The sequence below is a fragment of the Coturnix japonica genome, chromosome 2 (assembly GCF_001577835.2).
Source record: "Coturnix japonica isolate 7356 chromosome 2, Coturnix japonica 2.1, whole genome shotgun sequence".
NCBI lineage: Eukaryota > Metazoa > Chordata > Aves > Galliformes > Phasianidae > Coturnix > Coturnix japonica.
Window position 1 is genome coordinate 27979424 of NC_029517.1, and position 6982 is coordinate 27986405.

Below are 6982 nucleotides of genomic sequence, written 5' to 3' on the forward strand. Positions count from 1 at the left end.
GTGCTGTCCACTTCTGGAAACTGCTTGTTGCAAAACATATCTACCAAGACTAGCAAAGTGCCATAAATTTACAGCCTTGGAAGCTGACTTTAATGTCAGGCAACTATATCTGAACTCTAAAATAAAAATTTAAACATACAACTATAAATTAAGGTGCTTTTCTGAGTCAGATGGAGAGCTGCTCATGGCCACATTCTTTTGCCAAGCAGAAGAGGTTGAACTCCCTTATTTCTTAGCAACAACACCTTATAGCATCACATAATTCCAAGGAGTATCTGAAAGCAATTTACTTTTCTCTATCACATAATAACTAAAACATGATGAAAAGAGAAGACTTTTGTTATGATTTAGAACGCAACTTGTAACATTTTGGAGGTTAATCTCAGTAATGTGCATGAAGCTCTATAAAGCAGAAAGCGCTTTTTATGTTCAACTCAAAAGGATAAAAAATACCAAAGCAAAATATCACCTGCGCAATGTGGCACTGTTATTTTCTTCCCCAATTTGTTGACAATGCTTCTTTTAAAGAAAATGAACAGAGGGGTTGTGGAGTCTCCTTCTCTGGAGATATTCAAGTCACGCTTGGATGCCTACCTGTGTGACCTGGTGTAGGGAACCTGCTTTGGCAGGGGGGTTGGACTCAATGATCTCTAGAGGTCCCTTCCAACCCCTATGATTCTGTGATTCTGTAATTCAAGCATTAGTTGGACCTTCCCCAACACCTAAAATCAGACGGGGATAGCTGTGCTTACAAGAATAATAGTGTAGGGGTGCTTTCCAGTGAGGTTTAAATTTCATTTTAAAAAAGCAATTGCATTTGAAAGTTTCCAACTGTATATGTATATTTTGTGTGTGTATCCAGATTCTTGTCTAAGTCAGAACTATTCTGTGTTAGACTATGTGACACAAGCTTTTAATTTATTACTTTGTTGATGTAATGGAGAGTACTCCTAGAAAATTTGCACATAATACTGAAGTAGATGGGACTGTGTGGGAGCTGAAGGATTAGAATTCAAAATGATTTTGATAAATGGGAGAACTGGTCAGTAATCAATAAGATGAGACTCGGTGAAGACAAGTACAAAGCACTCTATTGAGGAAAGAGATAAGCAAATGCATAAATGCAAAGTTGACAGTAGAAACAGCACTGTAGAAAGAGACCTGGGTGTTACAGTAAACCACATACTGAATATGAGTCAATGCTATGATGCTGATGCAAAGATAGAAAAACTCATCCTTGGACATTTTAATAGATGTATCATATACGAGATAGAGGTACTAATTGTTTTTCTTAACTCACCTCTCAGAACACATAATTTGGTGTAATTTGATAGGTTAATACAAAAAGAGGTTTTTTAAAAACAAGAAAGATACTTAAAGATATTTAAAAGATGGAGAATATCTAAGAAAGGAAAAGGATAAACTTGCTTTAAAAACTAAAGCCTGGTGGCAACTGGCAGCTGTGGCAGTGTATGATAACAACCCTCCAACATGTAGAAAGTTCCCGTAAGCTGGGATGCTGCTGACTGTTCTTCATGACATTGAGAACAAGATGAAAACAAACTGGTTTTAGTTGTAGAAGGAAAGGTTTAGGTTAAAATAGAAAAAACTTCTATAAATAGAAATAGATCATAAAGACACAGTGTAACCTTCACCATTCAGGTTTCAAGAAAAAGACAGAAGAACAAGCATTAGAGTTTCTCCATTCCTTGGAAACAGAGAAAGGCAATATGAGCTCTGCAGTTTTTTCATTCTAGCTATTGTTGTTAATAGCATCAAAGAAACAGAAATCTTGTAACTTAAATGACCTCTTTTGTTTTTATACCTTACGTTTTCATATTGATTTCTGACGGTGACTTCACTTTCTTATCTACAAAAATAATCATAGAATCAAAGAATGGTTTGGATTGAAAGGGATCTTTAAGATCACTGAGTTCCAGTCAACTGCTATAGCCTGGGATCTCCCTCTAGACCAGGTTGCTCAAAGCCCCATCCAGCCTGGCCTTGAATGCTAGCAGGGAGGGGGCATCAACAGCCTCACTGGGCAAATTGTTCCAATGTCTCACCATTCTCACAGTAAATAATTTCTTCCTGATATCTAGCCTAAATCTACCCTCTTCCAATTTAAAACCATTGCCCCTTATCCTGTTGCATCATGCATGCCCTGGTGGCCTGCTCCTTGTAAATACTAACATCTACAGAAGGGTTAGATCTGCTGACTTTGAGCCAGTCTCTCAGTGTAGCTTAACATGTCTCCTGATGCCTGCATGTCTTTGATTCTGCATATTTATCTTTACTTGGATTTATTTCTGGACACTTGCAACTAAAGATTCCTCGCTCAGCCTCTCTGATGCACATCAGATCCAGAATTCAGTTCACGACACTTCCTGCTGGCACCACTGGCACTGTTATTACCTCCAGGTAGACTTATCTGTTACTCGAGTAAATTACCTAATGAAACATGTTTTAAGTTTCTGTCATTCTGCTGTGGCATACATAAATAGATACCATGCCCATTTTAAAGATCTTATTTTCTTAAATACTTTAGTTTTGTGTTTTTATGTCTTTGGACACAGGGCAGTTGGGATCAATACGCTGATCTTCACTATCTTGCAGCTACCGTGACAGTGGGATTCAGCTGTAATTACTTCTTAAATCAGATCCCATTTGTTACTTAAAACTAAATCTCTAGCACACAAGCAAAGCTACCTACTGCCTAAAGCAGTCGTTTGTGGTAACATGAATTTGGTACTCTTAGCTATATCCTTCTGTAACATATGAGCCACTAACCTTGGGTAACTGAAATAATCTGTTACTACTAGATTACTTCCACTTGCATCTTTGTGCGCTTTTTCTTTTACAGTGGCAAGTCTTCCTCCATTGAATGCACTGACACTTGAATTCAGACAGAAATGGAGACTGGCTCACTCTCAATTTTAACACCTGAGAAATTTCATTAAGGCAAAATGGTATCATAGTGAAGATTAGAAAGCATATTTAAGAATATAAAATTTGCTTGATTTCTTCATTTTCTTTTCTAGAGGTCATTGGCAGAAGTTTCACCTCACATTCCTCTCCTATACCTACTGTATTTGTGAACTTGAATTTATAGGTATATTAATTGATTCTGTCAAACAAGAAGCAGTGTATCCATAGGCACATCCCTCATGAAGTATGTTCTGCATTTATTAATACCAGATTTGTGCAGAACTCAGCCACTGGTAGCATGTATAATGTTTGCATTGCATGTGAGCATAATCTGCAAATTACACAGAACGTAGGATATCCTCTTTACTCTTACTGTGTACTACAGGCATATAGTTAGTCATCCTAGGTTAAACTGAATCCCAGTTTCTGATCTTCTGTTACTCTGTAAGCTGCTTTCCCTGTTTCACTGCAGGTAACGGTGGATAAGAAGCATCCCACTGTTACTGAAGCACTCAGCAGATTTCAAAAGCTCATACAAAGTACTAAGAACTATTACCACACCCATCACCACAGCCTCTGCATTCTTGCAAAGTCTTTGCAAGATGAACTAAGCAAGAAGCATGTGTCTGGGCACAACTGTTGTGCTTTCAGCACAGATGCATGCAGACTTCCTGACCCAGAGGTGTCATTTCCTGCAAACAACAGGCCGCATAAAGTGAAACATCGAAGCTGGAGTTACACCAGGTTCAGCTTTCAGTGTAGTCAGATATTGTCACTGACAAAGACAGTATCCCTTTGAGTGTCGTATCTGGCTCTGTGAAAAGAGTTCTGCCAACACGGATGAAGCAGTTGAGCACTGAAATGAGATTTTTAGCAGATAGAAGTACAATATTAATGGTGAATTTGTGATAAATTCAGCCTTTATTTGGTAAGGTAATAACTAGTACATCTTGATCAACTTTACAGGAGAGGACAACTTAGTCTTTTATAGACCCAAAGCATACTTCCACAATATTAATGTTCTCACAGCATGTCAGGATTGGAAACACATCAGTAAGCAGAACATTTTTGGAAATGAAAGCAATCATTTTGGTTAGTGGTAGAAGACTCTTCTCAGGTACTTTCTGAACTGCACCAGTGTCATTAAATGGAAAAAAAAAAAAAAAAAAGTTAATCTGAACATTCTCCAAGCTCTATGTCAAAAGGAAAGTATAACTGTGTTGCAAGCTGTCTTAGACTGTGGATGACAAAACCAGCCTCAGGTGATTTGGCAGGAAGTGGGATGCGTAGCTCCTCAAGTTCAAAAAGGCTTTGGGTAAGACTTTGTTTCAGTTTCCAAGCACTCAAAAGACTGAGCATAGGAAAGCACACAGTAGAGAACTGCAATCCTCTTGAGGTATGCATATTAATTCCATACTGAATAATGTGATTCTGGGTGTTGAAAATAGGCATATTTGACCAAACCAGGACAAATCTGTTAAAGGCTGTCCTGAAATCAATAAGCATGTTGTGTCCTTGGATTTGCTGCAGATAGTAGCTGTGACCTGATGCCCTGAGTAATGTCACATGGATGACATTTCTATATCCTAAGTTAAAGTTCACTTTTACATTAAGTGAAGTTCATTAATGGTCAGGGTTGATATGGCAAAGGAGTGGGGAGTGAGTGAGCCTTGTCTAGACTGAAATTATTGCATTAATTCTGTTCAGAAAATAAATAAATAGGCTTGGACAAGTTAAGGTCATGACAGTCAGAACTGGAATATTCATTTTTACCATTGGCTTTCCTGGAGGGAGCATTCTTGACCCAGTTCTGTGCTATTTGGTGTCCCATTGTCTGATGCATCTGCAAAGAAATGACACAACAGACCAATTCATTCCTCGAATTCCCATGGTGGCTTTGATAATGTTTTCCACAGGCTTCCAGCAGGTCAAATACCTCTGAGTTGGTCCACTTGGAATCACGTGGAACAAAGCCTAGGGAGTGAGCTTGCCAAACACATGATTTCCTCTATGGCTCTGATCCAGGCTCTGTCTGATTGGTAATGCTATGCCGTCACTGAATTCTTCGAAGCTGCTGTTTTTGGAGCCAAGACAGTTTACAACAGAATGCTGGATTCCAGGAAGGGACCAAATAAGAGGAAAAATATGCACCCAAGCCTGCACATACACAAGGAAAGCAACTTCCTGGAAACATTCAGTTTCTATGTCAAAACAGCACCAAGAGCATTAGGGGAGAACAAAAAGACTGGCAAAAGAACCTTTGGGCTGGCCAAAGAAGTTACTTCAGAAAGGCAGATATCTGACACCTGCTCTTGCATAATCCTACCAGATCAAAATTATTCTCTCATTTATTTATGCATTCTCACCACCAACACCTACCTTACATCAGAATGGTTTTCTACCAACCCAGCAACCTGTATTTAAGGGTTGCAGCATTATTAATCCAATACCAGCTGCCCTACAACCAGATTTATGGTTTTCTGAAGCCACCGTCTCATTCCTGTCTCTGCTGTTTACAGCTGCTGGCCTCCCAGACCTTTCTGTCCAAATGCAACCTATGTAAGTTCTGGCAGATAGTGGAGAGGATAACCAATGAAACTGGAGTATGCAGCCAGCTGTCTCTCCCTCCCCGTTCACGCCCCCATCTTCTTTTTTTTTTTTTCTTTGTAAATCTATTTAGGTGTTACTCTGTTCAGCACGACGAGTCTCCGTGCTCAGCAAAGAAATTCCTACAAGTGTTTGGAAATGTAACTCTGTGCAGTAGGCACAAAATCAATGTAGGCACTAAGGTATATCTTAGAGAATAAGCCAGGAGTGACCTAATAATAATAATAATAATAATAATAATAATAATAATAATAATAATAATAATAATAATAATAATAAATAATTTTAAAAAGGAAAAAATTGATATAATTTGAGATTAGAAAGAAGAAAGAAATGCAAAAAAAAATGAGGGAGCAGAAAATAATGGGAAACACAAGAGGAAAAACCTGGGGAAAAAAGGGAGGGAGCAAAATCAGGGTATTATGGAAACTCACCAAAAGTGAGAAAGGCAGAAAATTTAGGAATGATAAGAGAGAAAATTGTGCATATAGATACAGAGATGGGTGAACTAAAAAAAATAAAAGCAAGGAGCTAAATCCCCACTGGTTAAACAGAACACTGAGTGAGGTGCCAAGCTGAAAGTCAATTTTATTAGTTTAGGCCCCAGTTCAAACTATGCACTCCCTCCTGATGTGGTGCCTGAGTTATACCTTTCCAGGATCCTTACCCTTCAGTGGGTCTCTGCTAACTCAGGTTGTGCTCTGTTTGCAGTTATCAGTATAGTTTGAGCCTGAAAGGTAATTGTGATGAAACTTTTTGCTTATTTTTTCCCTATTTCTGACACTTTTCCTTCATCTGTCCCAACAGCAGATGGGACTCCTGTATCAACAAACACACATCATGAGTCCTAATCTCTTTAAATCAACTGGTAATGTCTGCTGACTTATGTGAGAATCCGCAGGGAGAAACAGGTATGAGGGGCGTGCAGGGTGAGCACTGGTTCATGTGGGATTAATGCCAATAGAGGCATCCTCAGGAGGCTTAGGTTTGGAAGGAGGAATTTGAACAAGTGTGACATTTGAATTTTGGGGAAGAGTAGGTGGTAAAGGAGTGTAACTGTGGATGATAAAGACATAAAAATCACGATGCCCCAACTGAAACCACCTACACCATCAGCACCATCTTTTATCACAGAATCACAGAATGATTGGTTGGAAGGGACCTCAAGGATCATGTAGTTCCAACCCCCCTGCCTAGCAGGGCCACCAAACATACACCTTTACTAGATCAGGTTGCCCAGGGCCCTGTCCAGCCTGGTCTTGAACACCTGCAAGGACGGGGCATCCACAACCTCCCTGGACAGCCTGTTCCAGGGACTAAACTCTTTTATCCTTCTCTTCAACCTCATACTGAGCTGAAACAGCGCTTTTACACCCTAAGGCCACCAGATTCAGAGAAACCCATCTCTCACTGAAACAAAGACGAGTTAAATTCTCTGCCCATTCCT